Source organism: Xenopus laevis, chromosome 4L (genome assembly GCF_017654675.1).
Source record: "Xenopus laevis strain J_2021 chromosome 4L, Xenopus_laevis_v10.1, whole genome shotgun sequence".
Taxonomy (NCBI): domain Eukaryota; kingdom Metazoa; phylum Chordata; class Amphibia; order Anura; family Pipidae; genus Xenopus; species Xenopus laevis.
In genome coordinates this window covers 108,159,054-108,184,657 of record NC_054377.1, presented here as the reverse complement: position 1 = coordinate 108,184,657, position 25,604 = coordinate 108,159,054, and the positions used below count along the sequence as shown (strand labels likewise).

Genomic DNA, 25,604 nt, shown 5'->3' with positions numbered 1-25,604 from the left:
TATTTTAATATACTCCAGCACAGAAATATTCATTGATACTAACATTTAAAGTGCAACTAAATCTCCCCAGTGATATTTTTTAACTTCTATCTCCAGTGCATAGCCCTCTGCACCACCCCGCTGTCCACAACTTTACTTAAGTTCCCAAGTTGGATGGCAATGCACACTGGAAGTCAACCCGTGGTCATCACCACCCAACCTGGAAACAAAAGTAATGCCACCAAACATGTCTGCCAACATCATAGCACAGCTCTGCAGTTGGGGCACCACAGCAAGAGACAGCTGGGGAGGGGGAAAAGTTAAAAATGACTGTCCTCCTTAAACAGTCATCTTCATAGGTAAACTATGCAATCATTAGGCGAGAATGAGGGATCCGAGTGCTGCAACTGACTTTGTAGCTGGTATACAGTGCTGTTGGATATCTTTTGTATTGTGCTGCTGGATATCTCTCCTTATTAATTATGGATAAAATGAAAACAATATCTTTATCTGAAAAGCAAATTCAGGAAGCAGACAGCTTCTGGATGACTTTGTTGTCTATTGACAGGCAGGTTATCATTGCTAAAAAAGAGAGTGATAATCGTTACTGTTATGATTTTGTAAGCCAAGTAGAACTTCTACAGAGAGAAAATTCCTCCAGTCATTCTTCAACACACACACTCAGGGAAAAAAAAATCTCTAATAGGAGGATCCCCTGAGGCACAGAGTTTTTAACTTGTCCAATCCAGCCAGTGTAAAATCTGCCTTTGCAGCCAATGCTCAGGCAGTGAAAGGCTCACGTGATACAATTCACCCCTCTCCCTCCTTCCTTTCTGCTGCCTTTTGAAAAGACAGAAAAAAAAATCCCCAGTTCATGTAAGGTCTGCAGCTCTTTGAGATGCACAATCTCTGTCTCTCGCAGGTCTGGGGTTTTAATGTCCCATTATGCATGTTACAACCAGGAGGTCTTCTCAGTCCTGCAAGCCTTTAAGCCTGCGCTACTTTCTGTAAGTACTACTTTTATAAATCTTTAGCTTTGTGGATATACTTATTGAGGGGGGATTTCTAGCATGTCTGCAGGTTTGGCAAATGTGAGAATGGAAAGGAAAAAGGGTAGAGATTTTTAACTCTTACTGCTGTGGTGTGTGGCAAAACCGACTGGTTGTTAAATCTTCGGCTCTGTGCAGCTTTGCATTATTTCTCAGGTTACAGGCTGCATTGTGTCCGACCTGACATTTCCTTGAATTATTCCTTTAAATGACACAGACTATTTCAGCAGTATCTAGCTATGAATTCGCTCAGGCTCATTTTCTCTTTCGTTTATGAATAATTTAACAATGCAAAAATACTCTGTTTCTTACCTGTTTTTTATTTACAGATTCAGAATCCTAATCTGAATGTACTTTGCATTGATTATAGGTGAATAGGCAGTATATTAAAAGCCCTAAAGGATATTCAGACATCAAATAGTTTTTAAATAGGTTTGCCGTTTCATTGCCTGAAACTTTACTTTAGAGAAGTTAAAATACGAAGCAAAACACACCCAGATTTTATCACTGCGGAATATGCTGGCAGCCTAAATAAATGGTGTGAATGTTACATCAGTGAGATGAATCATACATGAAATTTGACAATAAACAATCCACAGTATTGTTTTCTCCAAGGGGGGGCAGCTGTTAAATTGGAGGATCCTGAATATCGAATGTAATCTCCATATTCCTGTAGTCGTCATAAAACAAAGAAAACTTGTGTTGTCTTCACACAAAGATGAACAGCCGGCAGTGTCAGTCAGTACCGCCTGGCATTTTACTCAATGCAACGTCACATCAAAAATATCTTATATATATTAACAAACATTGTTATGAAAAAAAGTCTGATTTACAATATACGTATTTATTCCCATGCTTCCTAAAACCAACTGTCAAAAATATTTGTGCTTTTAAAAAATTATATATATTTGTCTTTAAAGTGAATATGTACAATATTTAAGATGATTCCTCAGATGCCAGTCACAGTAGGTGCACATAACCTGTAGTAAAGCAATACATTTAACTTTAATTAGTACCTACAAGTTAATGGCTTTTAAAAATATAAATTGTTTCTCTTTTTCTCTGACCAGAAGCAACAGTTTTGCTGACTGTGTGAATTACTGGAGGGAGAATCTGTATAGAAACAATTATGGGAACGTATTGTAATAAGGGGTGGGGATTAGTGATCTAGTTTTGGTATTATTAAACAAGTTTGAGCAATTTCAAGGGAAATCAAATGGGCTGACAGTTTTAAGAGCTGAGAATCATATGAATGAATAGCTGACTGGGTAGGAAGAGCAGTGAGACGTTACGGAGGGAACTGAACCAGTGAAAAACACTGACAATGTTTGGGCAATAACAAACAAAGTAAGCACAAATGTTTTACAGTTGTTAAAAGGTTTATTTCTAAGACAGGCTGAAATGCCTGTTGTCTGTTATCCAACCTGCTACCATTTTAACAGTTATTGAACTTCAACTTACAGAACATATGCATTCTTCAATCACACAGGGATTCTGGGAGTTAGTTCAGCAACAGTTTAGAGTGCTGCATTTAGTAATACTTGGATACAATTTGATATATAAGTACTAATGTGTGCTAATGTGTAAGTACTTTATTTATTATGCCATCATATCCTGCTGTCCTGTACATAGGAGCATCAATAGCTAGAAATTTGATAGCATAATACGACAATATATAATGTGAATGATCGGGTTGATTGTAGCAGGCCGAATTAAAAGATCTAAAGACGCAGCATTGGTAGCAGTAAGAGCAAGTTAATGGGAGAGGCTTTTTAAGGCAATAGGAGAGAATATAAATGAGTTTGTTATATGAAGCCCTCGGTAAGATGAATGGATTGAGAGTGATTTTTCATGGAGCATATGTGGGAGTCCCAAGCTTGAGAGCACTCTAATAAATAGACTTTAAACATTTCATGACAATCAGTGACTGCTAATGAATCTAAAGGGACATATATCCTGCACTCGCCTTTGTCTGTTTCATGTTACTGTTTGCCTCCCCCAGTCACCCATTATGTTAAGAGACACCTGAATGCCGGCAGAGTAATCCTTAGAGGTTCAGACTGTCTGGAATTCAGCCAGGGCATGGACTTATTGCTTTCTTTACTGTGAAAGAGTCAGCAAGGGCTGTACTACTGGGAGTGTATTATCCAGTGCATTCTACTTCTTAGCTATTGAAAATGTACCTAAACACATTTGTGGCCCTTCAGATATTTTATGTATAGTTCTTAATTGCTGTGTTCGACAAATATTTAGAGATTTTACCAGTTAATACAAAAAATGTCATATCTTTTAATTTTTCATTGCTGTAAACACATTGGCATTCATTGCTACTGTTTTGCATTAGGCTTGAGTTATTCCTTGTGGCAGTTCTCATTTCTAGGTATCTAAATTCTCAGCATACCCAGTATGGATGGTGCCTTACATTATAGTTATTCTTTGTCCTCTAGTCTCTATACCATGGTGGTGATATACATGGACTGAAATTGGAATCAAATGTGAAATGTTAATGTTAATGTGCACTAATCATCTAACACCAACTTCAGAAACAAACGGCACTCCAAACTGACATGCGGTGTACAGAAAGCTGATTTGATGACAATGCATACAAAGACCCTCCTTCACAAAACTGGAATGTGGCTTTAGTGACTGAGGTTCTTTTTACCACCGCTTTACTACATTCATTTTTACTATTACATTTGTACTGTACTCCACCTTTGTCTCGTAACTGCTGACGAGTTCAAGGGAGAACTAAATTACTTTGATTATAGCTTGTGCTAGTCTTTAAAATCTGCAATCTTTCTTTATTTTAATCCACTTCTCAGCTGGATGACGTAATTCTGGAAAGAAGGTATTATTAGTGTTATAACAGAAAGGACAGAACAATGAAGTGCTCCAGTTTACCTTCAGTCAGTGTGCCATGATGCTTAAACTGTACCTTTCAGCAGGACATTTTAGTCTTTTAGGGTTCTGTCCACTCCGGCAGGAATGGAAATGCAAAACCCTGGGTGCAACAGACAAGGTGCCACCTTCATAATCATTATCTTCGGGTGGATTTAGGATTAAAGCCTCAGAGATAGGAAAAGTATTTGGATTTATCTGTAATGGCCATGGTGTACCCGGTTACAAGTCAATATCCATTCCACTATGTATCATGTGTTCAGAAGCAGCTGAAGTTTACTTAAGAGATCTCATAAAGGGAACACTATTTATTTTAGATGCGGCAAATAATCAGTGGATAACAGCTGTGTTGTACTTTCAGTCATTGACTAAGGGGTACAAAGTGCCAAAATTAGACCTAAATTCTTATTTCATATCCACAATGGATATACATGTCCAGAATTCCAGTTTAATCAGATGGTGAATATTGAGCTCAGTACTGTAGGTGCAAAGACTTGCGACAGTTATCAAACTGCATGCAACTTGCAGCTAAGTGGTGAGGAGGCACATGGGCAGACATGGTTGTGCAGTAAGATACCCTTCAATTGTGTGACTGAGTTGGTACACCAAATGTGTACTTAAATGAGAGTGTTAAACAGAGGCTGCTTTGAACACTGTACCATGTGCCTTGAACCTCATACACATAGTAGTGGCGAGCAGACAATTGATGGAAGGCAACTGGTACAGAAAAGGTCAAGTTCGTTGTGTCTGGAATTTTAATGGTTGAAATTCTACCCCCCATTGTATAGCAACTTGCAATGGAAAATTAGCTCTAAATTGTACCCTATAGCCTAAGGTAATTACAGCAATGTAGTGCCTTATCCATTGCATGCCACCAATTCACTGTTAAAAAGGACAAGCAATGTAGTTTGTTGTTATTTGAAAGCATAGTCAAAATAGCAATATAATGTAGGATACAACATTGATAGGTTTTCAGCCCATAGACACAATTATAAATATTTGTACTATGTATTTTGCACTATACTTTTTGATGTACATAGAATGATAAAGAATCAGTAATCACCATAGCTACTTATCCTGTATTCTCAAACAACCAAAAGATGGTCCTGATACTCAAGGGGATGTTAGAAGTAGGGCTGCACAAAATCCACTATTTTGGATTCGGCCGAACCCTTGAACCCTTTGCTAAAGATTCGGCCGATTACCGAACTGAATCCGAATCCTAATTTGCATATGCAAATTATCGGTGGGAAGGGGTAAACATTTTTACTTCCTTGTTTTGTGAAAAAAGTCACGTGATTTTCCTCCCCACCCCTAATTTGCATATGCAAATTAGGATTTGGATTCGGTTCAGCCGGGCAGAAGGATTGAGCCAAATTAGAATCCATCTGAAAAAGGCTGAATCCTGGCCGAATCCCGAACCGAATCCTGGATTCGGTGCATCCCTAGTTAGAAGTGAAAGTTGGGTGATCCAAGCATAAAGAAATAAATTGTATTCGAAACCAATGTTATAGATTCAGAAATCAAAGAGTAGCACAGAAACATACACAAGTACCATTAGAATGGAGACCATATGTAGGGATGATTACAAACAAATGTATGTGGAACAAATGAATAATGTGAATAATGTTGATACAAGCATCGTTATTGTGGGCTCATTTTATGGGGTGCTGTCATTATTGTTAATTTAATGACAAAGCACACATTCTCTTTTTTAAATAGGCTAGATAACCATGTTGGCATATACCCCAAATCATCTGCACTGTGAGTCATGGTTCATATATTGCAGGGGTTTGCATGCTCCTCAACTATCACTTGGAGGTTGACTGTATATTTATAAATTCACATATGAGCAAAAAATTATGAGCCATATCTGATCACAGGTCTATAATGAAACATACTTCTGTTTGAGATAAAAATCTATTCTGTTTTATTTTGATAGACTCGACAATGTGCCACAAATATAATATTCAATATGTAGATTCAATGTAACTTCACACATTTGTAGTCATTATTCTGTATAGTGACAAGCATAATGTCTCCAAAACCTCGTGTATAATTCATATATGCTTGCAATTTTCTGGGACAATCACAAATTTCAGGGTGCCAGAGTGAGGTGTTTATTGGTAAAGATCCTTGTTTTGGCAAGGATTGGGCTGTAGCCAACATTTCCATCTAGCTATGATTTGTGAAGGTTTTTAAGCACTTCATTTTAGTATAATTGGAGAATTGTGCACATAGGCTTGTAGGTGTGAATAGGGAATTTTAATCTGTTATGAGTGTTAGAATATGGTGAAGAAGCTAATAAGAACCTCAATATATGGCCACATGAAAATGGGTATTATCATATTTATTGTACAAACAGAGAGAATAATATGTTTCATGTCAGACTTGAGTCTTCTGACATCACTGTAATATTTATGTGGGAAGTGGTTTAGTGCACAATGTGAATACCCCCCACCCCCAAACACACACGCTTAAATGATGCAAGCTCAACGCTTTATTCAAGTCAGGCGTCACCATATTAAATGAACATTCGTAGGGAAGAACATGGGCCCCCAAGGATGGCACTCCAACCTAATTTACATCAATGCTGTCCAACATTTATCTCTTGTGCTTTTGTTGACAAAACATACCTTCCCTTTGAACAATAATATAACACAGGTCATTGATAAAATCTATGTTTACATAAGTATTTCTTTTTAATTAATTCAAGGCAGTATTCCCTCAAAAGCCATGCTAAAAACTCCACCGTCCAGCTAGACATTGTAAACCCGTTATAAGAACTACTGAGAATCATTGATACAAAAGTATACCAACTGCATATTAAAAGTAACTGCATATTAATATTAAAAATGTAAAGAGGTGGACATGCAGTTTGCCTTATTACTTTTGTCCATATAGTGTATTTTAAATATTTTAAAAAATTTTAAATCTTGCCTCCATTCAATATAACTAAATTTTCAGCACAAGCCAGAATCTGCAAAGTGATTTATTTGTCTGAAAACATGGGCATATTGCTTCTAGCCACAAATAAGTCCATGTTTTATAAACAAATAAATCACTTGTGTTGGACACAAGTTGGACAACTTCAATCCCTCTCCGATTGGGACCCACCCAATTCACCCTTCTGAGCCAGGTGCCTCTGTCTATGTTGGCATAGGGATATGAGAGAACTAAATATTCTAGAAATTAATTCCATAAAGGAAAACGTGTATATTGCTGTTTTCAATTAGGACGGGTGGATTTATTCTAGTTTTCTAGTTTTACCTTTTTTACAGGTTTTTCTTTTTTTAATCAATCCAATTATAGTTCGTTTCATACCTGTTCTGCATATTGACATGCTTTTATCTAAAGAGGCATACAATAGTGTTTTTAACTTCATTACAAGTGTCGGACTGGGTTATCTGGAGCCAACCAGGGCTACCAGCTCAGGGGCCCCACACAGTGTGCATCCCCTGCCCCCTGCGCTGCATCACGTGACATTGCATCACTTTACATTCTAATTTCCTTGCAGGCGGTGTATGGCGCCAAAAGTCCAGCAGAGAGCAAGCCTGGTTCAGCTGGGCCTGCAGAGTTTTCTCCCGGTGTCCCACCGGCCCTGTCTGACCCTGTCCATTACAATGTTCAAATAGAACTCAGCTTTCCAAACAAACTATAGTATTGCACATTTACTGTGAATGTATTATTACACTTTTCAGATATTTACATGCATCGTTACAATTCATATAAGGCGCGGTCTGATATAGACTGCAACCTGTATACTCTATAGTTTGTGCATCCTGACTTGTGAAATTGCACGTAGGCATACTGTAAATTTCTCGCATTCAGAGGGACTCATTTGTGTCAGCTAGCTGGAGTAACTTAAAGAACACCATTATTTTTTCTTTACTTTTTAAGCCAGATACTAAGCCTAATAAAACTGACTCCATAGAACTGACTAACACATAGGTCCATTCACCATGTAGAATAAATTCTAGATTAGTTTTGTTCAAATGCAGTTGCCCTTTACATTAATCTTAACATTTAATGTCTATTATGTTTCTTGAAAAGTACATATTTGTACCATGATACCTTAAATACTGGTGAGCGAGAAATAATAACGTATACATGTTTACAAATGACCATAGGAAATAATATTCACAATTGCAGCAGACCAATGTTATTGTAGGGAGGACTGTTAAAGAATGGCATGGCTATTCAATCATTGTTTGGCCTGGGGGTTGCCCAAAGGTTCCCAGACTTTAAGAATGAGAAATGTTGAGAAAGATGTCACTTGCTGCTCACCCTCCCTCTCTGGACTAGAGCCGTGGGTATGCACCAACCTCCAGTGTCAGTGTCTGGGCAATTTTCCAGTGGCAATTAAAATGAAACAATGAGGAAAGTCTCATAAATGTGATCGCCTATTTTCCTGCTCACACACGAATATACTCTTGCACTCACCTTATTCCTTTGAGAAGAGAGAGTATATTGTTGCTTTAACATCATCAAGAGCTGCCCCAAGACTTTACTGTTTGCTCAGCTGCTAGCACTGAGCTATGGGGCTGCAAATCCATATCTTCACCAATTAATTTAGAAGAAAATCCTATGGAAGCTTTTGTGAGCAAGAGTCTCTCTAGTCACTTGTGTGCCTTTCCCCTTTGGTGCAAATAAAGCACATTAACCTTGAATAAAAAGGGGGACAACCTTGAACTAAAGCTTGGGTGCTCTGTAAGATTTTGGCAATAAAAATGCATAGAGTTTGATAATGCCTAGAATGGGTATTGATAGAGCAGTGCATAAGCATAAATAGTTTTAAGACATAGCTAGCTGGGTAGATGGAAGTATGCATTGTATTTCTGTAGACTCCATTCATAACATTTGCTACTGATGTATATATGTACTGTATATGTTCTCTGCCTTGGCATGAAACAAGCCGTCATTTTTTTATTTGTGCTTTTATTCCTTTTAATCCTACTATGGTTCAGGTATATGCACTGAAAAAAAGTGCTACGGGTTAGAAGGTCATATGTATATATATATGCTTGAGAAAACCCCAGGTCCCGAAAATTCTGGATAGCAGGTCCCATACCTGTACTAGGATATGCAGCATGGAACCTTAAGGCAAAAATATAAAGAAAAGTATATTGGAAAGTTTATGTGCAGCAGAAGAAGGAACTTAAAAGAAGTACCTACAGGCTGGCCCTAATAACAGAGTAAGAGTAACAGGGAACTGCAAGATGGGGCAGGCAGAGAAGTATAAATGGTGATATTATAATAGAGCACTTGTTTGTGTGCTGGTGTATTCCACCCATAAATGAATTCAGTAAAGTTTATTTCCAGTTGGCCATAAAAGATTCACTCTTTGTCCTGGCTCAGCAGTCCTGTCCCTCTGTATGAGAGAGAACAAGTGAGTCTATGGCTGACTTTAATGCTAAAATGCCAGACCCCCCACCACATATATATACTTATTTCGGTATTGTTTTGGTATAGCAAGAAAAAACATTCCTGTTCCTCACCTTGAATTATTTGCAGTATAAATGGCAGACCTGCAACTGTCTGGACATTATCATTGGCATCTCCAGTGTATATGACTATAGTCTGCGTGGAATTACAGCTCATGTCAAATGACCCTTCATCACTTTCACATACAATGTTATACACACATCATTCTATTTGCTCCCTCATTTTACATCCTTTCACATTGATATGCAGATGTTCCTTTCCTTTGAGGGCTGTATTTGGAAACAACATATCTCAGGGACTACAGTTCCCAACATTCTTGGCTGGTACAGGTGGTAAGTAGCTGTGGGCTTTAAATCCTACCAAAACTTAGGTTTTCCATTCCCATGTGTATTCCAGTGATAGATTTAGTGCAATGATGTAATACAATTTATGATGATTCATTTATCATAACACTTGGTAGAACATCTGAATTTATTTCACTTGGAAAACCAGTGACATACAGTACTGCATCCAATAATAAATTCAGTGTATTCTTGTTACCTTTTCCTAAATCACATACTGTTGCCTTGTTAGTCCACTGAGTGGAGCCAACTGATGTTATAGGTTATTAGGCTTGATTCTGTAACAATACATATGACAAAGGTGTGGGGGAAATTATGTGTAAGATATATATGTGTAACATATAAATATATATATTTATATATAATGAAGCATTTAACCATCACTACAAAGCTGGAGCAACATAACCAGTTGGTTAAAATCATTCATGAATAATAAATAACTTGAATTTGATCACTAGGCAGAAATGGCAGAAATGAAGGCCTAATGTAGATTAAGGACCCCATACATGGTATAAATTAATAGAATCAGCTGAGTGCTGGTAGAACCACCACTGAGACTGATCTTCCATATTTATACTTTTGGGAAGCCATACATACACCGAAGATCATACAGTTCTGATGGATATCAACACAATATGTGAATGCTTTACCAGCCTATATCTTAAATCTAAAGGACTTCCAATCTGTTTCCACTCCAGCTATTGTATGCCTTCCAATTCTGGCATCCCCCAACCAACAGAGAGCTCTTAGAGGGAGCTGGAAGTTGTCACTCAGTGACATCCAGAAGGCCACAGGGCATGTGTCACAAAAATCTCCCACCCAACAGGCTTCAAACACTGTCTTATATGAATATTATGTGATCCCTTGATTTATATATTTAAATGAAAACTATATCCCAAAAAGGAATACTTGAGCAACAAATAGTTTAAATCAAATTAAGTGGCATATTAAAGAATCTTGTCATAACGATATATATATTTAAGTAAATACGGCCCTTTTACATCTCTTGCCTTGAACCACCATTTCATGATGGTCTGTGTGCTGACCAGAAATACTGTAACTCTAACTGTAACAGGAAGAAGTGTGGAAGCAAAAGACACAACTGTTAATTGGCTCATGTGACCTAACATTTATGGTTTATTTGTGTGTACAGTGAATCCTACAGTCCCAGGGGGCTGTCCTTATTTTTTAAAATGGTGATTTTCTATTTATGATTACCCAATGGTACATACTACTAAAAAAAGTATATTATGAAAATGGTTTCTTTTTATGAAGCAGGGTTTTAAGCAATATCTTTTTATAGAGACCTACATTGTTTGAGGGGTATAGTTTTCCTTTAAAGCACCAGCCTACATAAATGTTATACTCTGCCTGCGGCCTTGTTTTATCATCTGAAAACTTGGTTGCTATGAATAATAATTTCCAGTTGGGGATCTCCATGAAAAGTGAAGTTAAAGGTATGGCTATATGTTCATAAAAAATGTTGTATGTTGTATTAGGGTGTTCTTGAACTTCCAATGATAGCATTCATAAGATACAGATGGAAAAGCTTATTCCAGGGCTGAGAAGAATAAGTGACGTCTTTGTATGTTCTGCTTGTCTTCTTGGTCACTTTTCCCTTTGTCATTTTGTATTTATTTAATACTGATAATAATAAGAGAAACTTTTCTATAAAATATACACATGATTGTATTAATACTGAAAAATCACTTGCTTTAAACTATTGAATAATCTTCTAGTACACCCAGTGACTTTTCACTGTCTCTGCATGTTATAGCTGAAGGAAACAATCAATATATTACAATATCAGTAGTATACTGTAGTAACTCCCATGAATATCAATTGAGAAGCCACTTAGTGGTACAGAAGTGCTGGGATTTTCCACCAGGAGGACTGCAGGGATTAATCTCCGCATTTCTTTAGCAGTGTTTTAAGTAAGACTCTTTTGAATAAAAGGGCAGGGTGTTGACCTCAGTATAAGTCTACAAGCTGCAACAATCAGGGAGCATGTTTCAAAAGTGGGAGCTGGTAGAAGTCCAGTCCATGTGCTTGCAGAATTATCAAGAGAATCCAACCGCCAGCTCACCTGGAGTAAAATTATGTCTACCTTTACTATCACATACTGTACATAGCTACACACCCTTGGTGCTTATTGTAATTGCTGAAGTTTGTAATGAGCTAGGTTAGAATCTGTAGCCAGAGCATTAGAATGTTCAAAATGAACTGCAATAAGAACAGCACCAAAGTCACATCATGTGATAAATCAAGACACAGATCTTGTGATAGCAGCTGAAATATAACTCTTTATCACTGCTCAGCATGGTCATACTTGCTTGTTGCACTTTGTCATGTGTATCCATGTATCATACTTACTGGTAATGCTTTCAGAAGACATGCCCCTATCAAAACGAGTGAGAGAAGAACCAGTTCTTCAGAGGCTGCTGTTTATTTGAATAGTGTTCTCATGAGCTAAGTTGCAGCACCTAAATATCAATCACATGGTTGTGAGTTGCCGCAGCAGGGTTATTTCAGGTTAGAATGAGCTTTCCCCAATTTCCTGCTACTCTCAGGCTTCATATAACAGTCCCCCATGGAATACCAGAACTCCTTGTTTAACTCTTTGGAGTTCTGTCTCTTCTCCCTATGTGCTTTTGCATCATAGTATTCTTATACCATGCAGAAATGCATAGAAAACGGCTTCAGACTGCTACTAAACTGTGTTTTTAATTATGTATTTATAGTGCGGGTTCATCTCGCAAAGACTGTGCAACAGCTTCTCATATATGGTAACCCCTCTGAAGTAAGTTATGATCATCTGTGTTCGGCTGTCTTTTTTTTTAAACTTAAGTTGTTCTTTAATCTGCCGAATGATTTAGAATAAAAAGCCAGAGTTTAAGAATAAAAATCAAATTTTGAATCATTCATTCAAACTTTTGATTCCCAAAGCATAGTAAGCAAAAAGTATCCATATACTATATATATCTTTTTAGCTGTATACAATTCTGCATATTGTATTGTAAAATAGAAAAACATCTAAGAGTCAGGACTTTTGAATTCATTTCACTTTATTTTTGCTTTAATTTCACTTGACCACTAATTAGCATGTTTTTGACTGCTACAGTATTTCATGTTATAACCCAAGAATTTCTGTAACAGACAGGTTAAAGTCATTAACATCTAAGACAAGGGTTCGCAATCTGTGCACCCATCCCAAGACAGTCCAACAACACCATTACATCCCTCTAGCAGATTTGAAGTCATGGGAAAAGGTGAGGAGAGGCAAGGAACTATAAAAAAAACAGTATGCTGCTGTGCTGACCAGTATAGCAATGTGTTCAGTTGAGTGCACTCCATCTCTCCTTGTTTTCCTTACAAGTGCCAATTTGGCACTTCTCCCAGGCAATAAAATCTTGGCTGGCCAGACTACTGTAGGAGTATCCAGGTGCATCCATATCCACAGGGTACATGTGTGACATCAGAGGAATTGTCTTCAAGGCCATTCAAGGCCATTGATGTAGTAGTAGAAATGCGATGAAGATATGTGGCACTGTTATTGATAGCATTCAGGCAATAAAATAGCAGATATATATATGCATGCCAGGATGGCTTTATGCCTAAAGATATCCATGCCATTGCCAACATATCTGTTGATTTCAGCCGCCTATACAAATGCTTGGATTGTAAGTGTATTGCCAAACGCCACGAATATGATCATTAAGTCTGTAGGCCACAGTCAAATCACAAGGCAGATGATCTCTTACTTGCTCTCTTAGTTGTTTGAGTGATCACATCCAGTGCAATTTCTAAGGGGGGTTTCAAATATGTGAAATAATTGGACAAACGTAGTTCTTACTGACAATTCCTCATGAGTGTTGAATAGTGTGAATCGTGTGTCACACAGGGGCCTTACTCTTTTAAAGAATAACTTGTGTCTGTTTTGACTTTTAAGGGTGAAGGCACACAGAGCTACTAGTAGCAGCGACTTGTTGTGGCTACTATATTCCAAAAAAACACCCTGCCATAGACTGAGAATTGCCTCTACTAAAACACACATACCCCCATATGCAATAAAAGAAACTATGTTTGCCCAAGAACTTTAACCCATAGCAACAAATACGATCTTTGCTTTTAAACAGATGACCAGTAGATTCTACCTTCTGATTGGTTGCTATGGGTTACTGAACCTGGGAAAACTTAGTGCCTTTAATTACATAACCCCCATAGTATCTTAGCAATGCCAGTTATCACCATTGTCTATTGTGACAATTAACTGCTACTAGTAGCTATGTGTATCTTCACTCTAATACTTCCATTTTTCATGCCACCTGCATCTACTTTATGGTCAGTTATTTCATGCTATAACTTTGTTTCAGCCCTCCTTTCACATTTTTTTTTCTTACTGTTCCCTACAAACATATCTCCCCTTTTGTGCTTCTCTTACTCCTTAGTCTCATATTTGTACCAGTTTTTCTCCCAACCAAATTTCTCCTCTCACATTTCCAACCTTTTGCAACCCTTTCCTTTCTTCTAACCAATTCTGCTTACGCCTTCTTTAAACCTTTTACATCTGATCACATCTTTCCTATGCTTCTTTATCATTTTGTCCTTTACCCCCTTCACTTCTGCCATTTCTGGTAAGTCTTTCCCACTCCATATTTCTCTGTTATTTTCCCTTTTGCTTACCATCCTCTTTGTCCTTTATTAAGACTCGCCTTTTATCTCTACCTGTATTTTCTGTCTACCTTCCCTGCAGTTGATTGTAGCTCTATACCCTTCTCTTTAAGAGAACACAGCTGCAAAAACAACTAAAAGCTAATTGTGTTCTGATTGGCAGGAACTCAACTTTGAACGTCCTGCCACCATGACCAATCAGAAGCACGGTTGCTTCACCCTCTCATACAAGGGGCAGCACTTATCAGTCAGCTGTATGATAAGTTAATGCTTTCTTTATCGGAAGTGTCATTTTGACACAAATCAGGGGTTGGGGATGACTCTGGGTATTGGTACCCCCAACTGAGTTTGCCAACCTACTCATGATATTTGTATCTTGCTTTAGTTACAGAATAAGGTTTTGCATTATTTTACAGTTTCTCAGAATGCTGGAAATGTTATTCCCATTTCTTGGTCAGCATTTATTTTTACTGTTACCATATTTGTATTTATTGGATGGTTTACTGGAAGGTTTCAACAAACATTTTAAAAATAAATGCAGGTTTTGGCAGCAATCATTTTTAACAGTGAATAAACAAATCCTTTTTATACATGAATAGATACAGTACCCCTGGTCTCTTTTGAAATCTCTCTTTCTGTACCAGTATGACATTTGCTAACGTTTAGGTTTTAGCATGTATACAGTCCAAATATTGCCCTATTTTTATATATTTTATCTGTTTTAACAATACCAATGTGAGTGCTAGAACCATTCTATAACTTCATGAAAACATATAGGTGTGCAGCCATTATCCTTTTCGTCCAAGTCTTTTTTTCTCTGGTTTGGTTGATCTCCTCTGGTCCATTCATTCATTTATCTGGAGAACCCAAGAGAACTATATTATTGGTGAAATCAGTTAAGAATTGTACAACTTTTCATTATTTGGGAACAGACACTCAGTAACTAGATGAATTTGCCTCCCAGTTGCAACTATGGTACTTTCACTCATTTTTTATACAGAAAAATGGGAGATGATGACAGCTCCTTGCCCAATCTGTTTTACTAAATATTTATACTTACATTAATCACATTATTAACATACATTGAATGTTAAAATATATTTATAAATATGCCCAAACTGTACTTTTAGAAATATTTTAAAATGTTTAAGTTTGCTCCACAAACTATGATAGATGCTGCAAGTAGACAAATGGGATCTTTATGTTTTTTTTGTGAATGCTTTGACTAGGCAGTGTGAGGTCTGAGCACCGATGTATTGTGGGTAACATGTTGTTGAAAGAAGGGCTAGACAAGGAATAAGGTAACACCCTGCGGGGATTCTGCCTGCACAAGAAAAGACTGTTTATTCTATGTTTTAATGCCCAGACCTGACCTATGACCTGTTTTTTCTTTGTGTAGCCAGGTGCAAGCATTAGCCAAGGTTCACACAGCCTTACTATTTAAAGGCAAAAGAGACTGCCAGAGACTGCTGTGCATTGTCTTGGTCCCTGTTAGTAAACATATAAATGCATGTGTATTAAATATAGTGTTTTCTCCTTACCCATGGTTATGTAGTAAGTAAGTAGTAATGTGTGGCAAATATTCCAAGGTATAGATTCAGTTTTCCTTTGTTTAACTAAATAATATCATTCACAGGAGTTTAAATTTAGACAAACGATTTGCATTTCTGCACAGGGTTTTATTCAAATAAATGTAAATGTAAAGGCATGCTCCACCCAAAGCAAAGCACGTTTTAATCAATGAACATGAATGTTCTTGGGATCTTCTGCCAAACTAAAATACTATAGGACTATAAACTGAATTAATATATTATAGGTATCCAGACACATAGACAAATAACACAGCATGTTGTTGCCTTCAGTATGTTGTTGAACTATAGTGCCAAGACACCCACCCCAACACAATTTGGCTCAGCCTTTCAACCACACTTATAGACTCAGCACTCATTCTTCTTCTTTCCTGGGAAGAAGCATATGCTGACTTTTCCACCCCTAATGTTGGCAAATGTTGTATTTGTATAATTACTTTGTTTTCTTATTTCTCTATACTGTACTAACCACATATTGGGGTCATATGTCTCACCTCCCTACATTTATTCTAACAGAATTAGACCACCTTATTTACTGTGCAAGCCCAAACAGTCAGACAGCATTGTAAGGCCCAGCTAAAGTACCTGACCAAATGTAAATAGTCATATGTATATACATATGAAGAAACACATTATAGAGATCCGTTATCCGGAAAAACCGAGGTCCCGAATATTCTGGATAACAGATCCCATACCTGTACTATCATCCAACATTTTACCTGTTACCCAATTTCTGTTTAATTCCATTCATCTCTACTTAGTTATTAAATAAAGTGTTACAAAATGAATTGTACCGTTGTACCTGTTTGAAACAGAGGCCAGGGTAATGGCACACGGGGCACTTTGCCAAAGCACGAGAAACTGCCATCCCCATAAACTTGCAATAAATCTGGAATCACTTGTGCCAGTGCTTGTCAAGAAATAGTTGCATGGAAAAATGCATTTGGAAAGCTTGTGGCTGAGTTAACAGTGACAGGGAAAAAGAAAGACTGGCAAAGTAAAAATGCAGTGAACATATAACACATAACAAATCTAAACCTCTGATGTGACAGAAAGTAATTCAACACTTATCAAGTATAAGGTACAGGTATCCAGAATGCTCAGGACCTGGGGTTTTATCATAACGGATCTTTCCGTAATTGGGATTTTCATACCATAAGCTATAATAAATCTTAGTTTGGATCAAGTACAAGGTATTGTTTTATTATTACAGAGAAAAACAAAATAATTCTAAAAAATTTGGATTATTTGGATAAAATGAAGTTTATGGGAAGTAGCCTTCTTATAATTCGGAGCTTTCTGGATAACAGATCCCATTCCTGTACTTTAATTAAACTTGTGTGCTAAACAGTGACAAAATGTTTTATAGCATATGGCAGTTTATGTATCCATTTGTCTTCTATACAGTAATGTATTATCATAGTTTCTAACTCTTGGAGCTCGTAAAGGTGATGTCCAACAAAAAATATTTTTGTTGAATGAAAGAAAAAAACTTTCCAATATACCATATATTCATTACTGCTTTCAATGACATTTACTAGTAACTTTAAAACCACTGACATGTTTAATTAATGTATATTGGGAAGGTGCTTAGAAGTTTTCTTTCATTAGGCAAAGAACTGCTTTTGGATGATGATCCCATTAGATGGAGGAGAGTTTAGTCAATAATCTGAATGTTCACTGCCAACCAATATATATAGATATACAAAGCGCCACTTATTACAAATCCGAAGTTACACTTTATCTCTAGAACTCAGAGACTCATTTGTGTGTATAGCCATAACGCGTTATATGTTAAATGTTTGTATAATATTTTCATAATCTTGTACAAACATCCTTATAAGACCACAATCTAAAAGACAGCAAAGAAAAGCAAACACAATATGAGGATTTGTCAACAGGAGGCAACTTTTATTTCTATATCATAATGTGATGTACTTATAAACAAACGATGATATATGATGTCAAAATTTGAAATGCTTTATACTTTAATTATTATACTATTGTTTTTGTTTAATAAAAATAATTAAAAAAACAAAAAAACAAAACTGGATGTTGGTTACAGCTTTACAAAAGATACAGATATGTAGATATTTTGCTCAGCATCCAGAGGAGCAGTTTGTTGCACATCTAGAACAGTCCTTTATATTAGCAGCAGTGACCCAAATATACCCATTATGCCCAGTAATCAGTAAATCCCTGTGTCTAATACAAAAAGAGTGCTTGAAATCACTCTTCTTATAACAAAGACAGTTCTCTTTCTCTGTATACAGTATATCTTCTCCAAAAAATATCCAAATTGCCTTGCAGTCCTAAGCTTCCTTATCTCATTCACACAACTAATTAATCCTGCTAAGGAGCATGGAATAAGGGCATATTCTCATATGCATGGGCACATTTGATGATTCTGCGTTGGCCGAAAGCCGCCCACAGAATATAGGCCACATATGCCACGGGCCTAAGGGCTCAAAATCCTGTAGTTACGTCAGCAGTGAGTTTCAGGCAGCCTCTTGGACCACTGCAATTGGAATTCTCAATTATAAATATAGCTAGAATCAGCTCCATAAAGCAGAACAGATTTTCTCTCTTGGAAGAAGATTTAACCATTGTATTGCTCTTTGCTATACAAGCACAAAAAGCAAGCATTATTAAGAATGGCACATTGTATTGAGGTTGCGGATAGGAGGAAACTCTGTGATTAAAGGGATCCTGTCATCGGGAAACATGTTTTTTTCAAAACGCATCAGTTAATAGTGCTGCTCCAGCAGAATTCTGCACTGAAATCCATTTCTCAAAAGAGCAAACATATTTTTTTATATTCAATTTTGAAATCTGACATGGGGCTAGACATTTTGTAAATTTCCCAGCTGCCCCTGGTCATGTGACTTGTGCCTGCACTTTAGGAGAGAAATACTTTCTGGCAGGCTGCTGTTTTTCCTTCCAATGTATCTGAATGTGTCTCAGTGGGACATGGGTTTTTACTATTGAGTGTTGTTCTTAGATCTACCAGGCAGCTGTTATCTTGTGTTAGGGAGCTGTTATCTGGTTACCTTCCCATTGTTCTTTTGTTTGGCTGCTGGGGGGGAAAAGGGAGGGGGTGATATCACTCCACCTTGCAGTACAGCAGTAAAGAGTGATTGAAGTTTATCAGAGCACAAGTCCAGGTCCGGACTGAGAATTAAAGGAGGCCCTGGCATTTCAGGTACACAGAGGCCCAATCAGTCCACATAGAGGCCCAAACAGCCCCCACCAGCCCACTAAATAGTGACTTTCTATGGGACCTTATAGCAGCTCCTCTGGCATTTGCCAGAACCCACAGATTGCCAGTCCGGGCCTGCACAAGTCACATGACTTGGGGCAGCTGGGAAATTGACAATATGTCTAGCCCCGTCAGATTTCAAAATTGAATATAAAAAAATCTGTTTGCTCTTTTGAGAAATGGATTTCAGCGCAAAAAAAAAAAAAAACTCTGCTGGAGTAGCACTATTAACCGATTCATTTTGAAAAAAATGTTTTTTCCCATGACAGTATCCCTTTAATGTTATTTGCTAGGATGATATATAGTTATTGCATAATGGCATTTACAACCATTGTATGCATTTCATATGGCATTACAACATCAAGATTTTATTCTTTTTAGTTTGTTACAGGTCCTTGATTCTAATCAACTCCCATATTTGTTTTTACAGATCTCTTCAGGAAACCCGTGATTAGATAACCTGCCAAGAATAACGAGCTGACGTGCGTTTTTTTGGTTCCACAGCTCTGGAATGAAATGTGATTTATGCACAAGAAATTTGCTACAACATTCAGTTATCCTGACAAACAGAAGTAGGTAGAAGTTACTGCCCACATGACCTGCCCCTACAGTTTCATATAATATAAACAATAACCCATCTGTTTGCCTGGGCCCCCGCCAATCATATGTCTGCTATCCTTCAGGGTGCACAGTAGAATAAATTCACATACCATAACAAATTCAACATCCTTATCTTAAACTCCATGTGCCAAGCCTAAGACTAATCCTCCATCCTCTTGATCTCCCCAATGCACAGAGACTCCTTTCAAATCCTAGCCTGGGGCCCATCCCTCACACACCCCTATGTAGGATTTAGCCTTGGTATCCTCACCTTTCCAGCTACTCGAGCACAGTCCCATCTAAAAATACCTATGCGTCTGTCCATAAGGGCAGGTGGAAGAGAAGCTAAAAAGGTAACTGCCTTTTGACCCTAAATGTTATACTAAAGAACAAATGGTCTATTGGCAGGATGAAATATAAATGCTGTGAGCAGTAAGGCAATGCCCTATTAATAACATTGGTATCAAGCATAATTTTTATTGTTCTGGCCAATAAAATACCTGCAAGGTGGAAACCCTAACTACATATTATTTCCTGCCACTCAGTGGCATAACTACTAGGGGAGCAGGGGGTGCAATTGGGCCAGGGCTCGCACCCCCTCAGGACTTTCCGGCGGCACGTGCGATGTTGATTACGGTGAAAAAAATTGCTTACTGATGGGGGGGCTCTAGTTACGTTACTGACACTTTACACCCCCATGAATGCCTGCACATATCATAACCCATAGTTACAACTATTGTTGCCAACATTCACATTTGGGGGATCATATCTAATTGAGAAAAGGCTGTTCTTTAGCTTAATTACATTTTTCATATATCTTGACTCTGCAGCTACTAAAGGGAATTGTGCCCTTAGGAGCCACTATAAACCATATGGCTCTAGTATTAACTGTGCATAAGCATCAGTGTATTACTATAAACCATACTATTCCAGCCTTCTGAAATAAATGGACTAGGCTTCAGCGTGAGTTGCGTAGTATTAGGCAGTCTATGTAAAAGTAATGTTAGTCACAACATTAATGGCTGGTTTGCTAAATACTTCCTCCATTAGATGCGGAAATCTAACTAAGCGCCAATATATTCTTTATAAAGCCCTAATAACTAACATTAGCATGAGTAAATCTTTGGCCAGCTGCAAGTGGGAATTGGGTCACAGAGTATTTGAGCCTCTGTCCACGTGGCATCACAGATGTGGAAGCTACTGAAGTGGTTATGTTAATTCCCACCATTACAATGCTCTACATCCTGCTTTTCTCTTTTGTCCACCCGCTAACATTCTCCCTCTGTTTTCTCTCTTTTATTCCTTTGCTTTTCCTATTTCACAGATTTTGAATTTATAAAACTTGTATCAAATCTGTTCTTCCCCCCTTCCATGTTGGATTCTCAGTCTCTGGTGGCTACACCATTAATCGACTGCTCTTTCTGCTAAAACACTCTATTCTCCCAATTCTTCTGAGCTGAGAAAAGCTGGCTTTATAGCGTGACCTCTCACTTCTAACACTTTGAAATATTCAAGGTGACAGTTTGGAAGCGTTTTTGCCTCTTTTACTTACCCACACACTTACGTTCCATGTTCACTCCATAAGCCACTTTTTTCAAAATCATAAAATATTTCAATAGCTTCGTTAGCATTTAACAAAAATCCTCCTCTTCTTTGATATATTGTGAAAAGTGTTTTTTTTTGATGTTCTTGCTAAACTGTACGAAAGCCTTCAATAATGAACTGATCTTATCGCCCTGTCAGAAAGCCTGGTCTGTTCTACTCCCTTCTCTCTCCTCCATCCCTGATCCTCTTCCCAATTAATCCTGGACATCCCTCTCTGTATATTATCTCCCCGCTTGCAGCGAAGAAGCTGGTTTTATCTCCGTCATGCAGCACCAGATAATATATTCACTAGAAAAGTAAGATGTATATTTTGAGGAGGGGGCAGGGTGTTCAGGATTAGGCATAAGAATGACAGTCGGCTATTTTTGTTAAGAATGGAGTACATGCATGCATCTTTATGCGTGCGTATGTGTATAAAAAAGTGTATATAGTATGATTATAAACACACATACAACATAGAATAATACAACTCCATATATGCATTGCCTTGTAAAGTGCAAGTAGATAATGTACATCAATATTTATTGTACAGAGACTATGTTTTACCTGAAACTTGCTTGATTTCAAGGTTAAAACTCCCTCTACTGCTCAATTATACAGCACATTTTACACAGGGACTAAGTTTTACCTGCAACTTGCTTTCAAGGTTAAAATTCCCAAATGGTTGCCCTTTTATTGGCCACCACTGGGATCACCTGACTATAGCTGGGAAGGGTGGGAGCTACTCCTGTAGGTCCCCACACACAGAGTTATGGTGGGCCTCTTTGGTCAAAAGCCACTGAATTGGCAGACCATCTTGCTTCGTGTGTGGCCAGATTTGCATACAAACATTTGGATAGCCAATTTGGCTTTAAAATGTATATATTTAAAATCTGTTAATTCTTTCTATTTTGCTTGAAAGCAGACAACAGTCCTTTAATTATTTCAGAAACTTTTAGAGTGTATTTCTATGTGAAACTGGGACTGAATGTTTTAACATTTGGTAAGAAAATATGTTCTCATAGAGCATCTCAAATTTAGCACAAAGAACCTATTTACAGAGTCTTAAAATATACGCTCAGGCTTCTGACCTGGCAGGGGAGCTTCCCCTGTATCTAGATTTTGCCATTCCTATATAAACCTAAAAAAAAGTAATGCCGTTAGCAGTTCCATTCTAGAATATTAACATTAAAGGGGCAGTTCACATTAAAACTGACATTTAGTGGCAGATTTGCATAGGGTCGATTATCGAGGGTTAATTAACCCTCAATATTCGACTGCCGATTTTAATCCATCGATCGAACAATTTTTCTTCGACCTAAAAATTGTTAGAAAGCCTATGGGGACCTTCCCCATAGGCTAACATGGCACCTCGATAGGTTTTAGGTGGCGAAGTAGGGGGTCACAGTTTTTTTTAAAGAGACAGTACTTCGACTATCGAATGGTCAAATAGTCGAACAATTTTTAGTTCGAATCGTTCAATTCGAAGTCGTAGTCGAAGGTCGAAGTAGCCAATTTGATGGTCGAAGTAGCCAAAAAAACATTCGAAATTCGAAGTTTTTTTTCTTCTATTCCTTCACTCGAGCTAAGTAGTATAATTCAGACAGTGATAATTGCACCTGATATACGCGTTTGTGTGTGGTTTCAACTATTTGCTGTTCTTTTCTGCCTTTCCACAGCCAGACATCTAAATGGTATCTGGTCACTCTTTTTTTTTTTATCATTGCCATTCATGGTGTGAAACTCCTTTATGTTTTTCAATATGAAAACATTATTAAAACAAATAAATGTCTCTTTAACCATTTTTCTAGCCTGTGAAAATAATAGTTAGAAGAAACTAACATCAAATTTACTTTAATTTTATGATATATACTGTACATCACAGATATGCACGTGCTTGGGATAATTATGGCACTTTGTGCTCTGCAATTCTAAATCACAAAAGCACCTTGGGTTATCACACAGCAGGCATGAGGTCTAACTTTCCAAAAAGGAGCAATGGACAAATTGCAATAATCAGGCACAAAAAGTCTTTGCACCTTGTCCTGAACAATTTGCTTTTAGTGCCCAGAATTGCAATTCTCTGTGCTCCCAGAATGGAGCAGGAGGGTGCAAGCCACAAGGGAGCCCTTCTCCTTAGGCTTAGATGGTGGAAAATGCAGATCACAGATGTAGTTATTGAAAGGGAAGAGCACTTAGAGCATGAGGCTTTAAGGGACTGCAGTTTTGCACTCTATAAATGAGCCCTATAGAGTTCATCCTCTACATACAAAATACCCATTGAGCACACTGCAATACAATGCTGACATGTTGGCTATCAATGTGGTAGATGAAAAAATAGTGGCTTTTCATTCAGGGTAAAAGGTATTTCCATGTCTGAATAATTTCTTTCAACTCTTGTCATTCATTTAAAACAATAATGATATATTTAAAAAATCCATTGGGTTGTCTTCTCCTAGAACATGATTTTTGAAGACATTGTTTTCTCCATAATGCTTTTTTCAATTGGGAAGGTTTTTAAAATTCCTAGCCTGACTCACTCAAAGGATTACTGAATAGTTTATGTTTCCTGAGTTGAAGAAAGTAGGCAGCAAGTGGACTTACTGTTCTCCTTGGAGAAATGGGTCTAAAAGTTCAGGAGATGCAAGTAGGTATAACGGATAGGGTCCCCTTGCATGTACAACTGGCACAGAACTGCTCTGCCTCAGCACCAAGCAAATGCATGGATAATATTGTATGATTAAATGTAACAAGCAAGTGGTCATTTTCCTAACCGTTTACACTCCAGGAAAATGTTGCTGTTTTCTGCCAATGTTGAAATTTGTAAAGCTTCAAAAATGTCTTTTGAAGTCAAATGCATGTCAAGGTAGTTGTTGATATACAGTGATAATGGATATTGTGCTGCAGTTTCAAAATGCTTCTGAAATACTATTATTTCAAAAGAATTGAAACCAACAGAATTATTAATGGGTTGCAAAACATCTATGACTTGTCTCATGTAGCCCAAAAGAAGTACTTTTCATCCTATAGAAAATAATAGAATTTTTGACAGGACTGAACCAGGAACAAATTTCAGGGATGGTGTGGTCAAACTGGATACTAACGTTTTTCATAAATAAGGCAACCAGTTAGAGCTGGGGTGTTATTTCAACATTTGTTTCCAATTTGGGTGCTTTATAGACTTCAGTTGGATTATCTAATTTATTTTCTGTGACCATCCTTATTTTGATTAGCTACAGTTGGCGTGGCAGTAGGAGTTAGGACAGATGGCAGAACTGGAAATCAATTCTATAGGCACTGTCATTTCAAATGAGTTATGCCTCAAATATGTTGCTTTGAAATTATATAGGAATATCTGAAAATTACTCCTTCATCCTATTGCACTCCCCTATCCCACAATGAGTAGCATTTTTTATACCTTATATAAACGATTCATAGGGCTGAATGCCAAGAGCAGGCTGCAAAAGGCCCCTTTCTGTCTTCACACAGACAAAAATAGCTGGAAATTACACAGTGAACCACAACCTTCTGGTGCCAAGATTAACTCAGCAATTTAACTTCTGTTTTACTTACATTTTGCATGAGCTGTGTAACACAGCAGGACATCAATGCCTTTTAGAATTACAGATGTAGTGTGTGTGTATTTCTGTGAGTGAGTGGTCCAGAGGATATGTTGCCACATAATGGTTAAAAATATCTATTATACCTAAGGTTTGTGGCAGGATCCAAAGAGGTATTTGTAGCCCTTAATCCATCTGGGTTTTATAAAAATTCCTTGGAGATGCTCACATGGGCCCAAATCTATATTTGGACTACATGTCCTACTTTACCACCAACCTAGGCGTCCATGCATTGACACTCCTAACTCCATAACCCTCTAGGTGCAGTGGTCGAAAGAGGTAAAAAAATAATAGTCAACTTGTTTTCTCTAAGTCGAGTGGGTGAGTTACAATAAGCTAAATTATATGTTCAGCTTAAACTCTACTTGTCAGTAGTTACTTCCATTGCCTTAGGAAGTTCTCCATCATAAGCCCACATTCAGATACACTTCCAACCAATCACAGGTAAACTTTACAATTCCCTATTACAGATTGGTGATCTGCTTCAAGCATTCACATTACCAGGTCCATATTACAGCAGTAGGACCTCTTAACTAGTTTTGGAGACAGATTCCCTTGGGCCAATAGTT

The 25,604-nt window shown here is 37.6% G+C and overlaps 1 long non-coding RNA gene across 1 annotated transcript; it reads left to right on the top strand.

Annotated features, from left to right (window-relative positions):
- Positions 1-616: 616 nt before the first annotated feature.
- Positions 617-20,361, top strand: LOC121403080. Its single transcript, XR_005967036.1, has 2 exons — positions 617-986; positions 19,662-20,361. It is a non-coding gene; the product is annotated as an uncharacterized LOC121403080 (long non-coding RNA).
- Positions 20,362-25,604: the final 5,243 nt, after the last annotated feature.